The following is a 500-nucleotide window of genomic DNA, read 5'->3' on the forward strand; positions in this document are numbered from 1 at the left end:
ACAGGTGCTGGAGGGCTTTTGTGATCAAGAATAAATCACAAATTTAATACCGATAAAGGTTAGTGCCTCACAACTTTAGTGCAAATACAACGGCACCCCAACTCCAAGTCGTGGGTGGTGTAATTCTTTTCATGCACCTTTAATTGCCTTGAAGCAATAGGCAATCACCTTGCCCTTTTGCATAAGCAACAGCACCCCATGCCTGTGTGTGACGCACGTCGCAGTAAACCACGAATTCATCTGTACCTTCTGGTAATGTCAGCACAGGTGCGTTGCTTAGCTTCTGCTTCAGGATTTCGAGGACTCTTGCTGCTTTGGGCCCCAAATGTACTTTTCTTTCTTCTTGGTCAAAGAAGTCAAGGGCGCAGCAATCCTTGAAAAATTTTCGATAAATCTCCGGTAGTATTCCTGCTAACCCCAGGAAGCTACGGATTTCGGTAGGCGTCTTTGCTCTTGCCAGTTCATGACTGCTCTACTTAGCGGGATCCACTTGGATTACC

This window comes from Helianthus annuus, chromosome 17, assembly GCF_002127325.2.
Source record: "Helianthus annuus cultivar XRQ/B chromosome 17, HanXRQr2.0-SUNRISE, whole genome shotgun sequence".
NCBI classification, from domain to species: domain Eukaryota; kingdom Viridiplantae; phylum Streptophyta; class Magnoliopsida; order Asterales; family Asteraceae; genus Helianthus; species Helianthus annuus.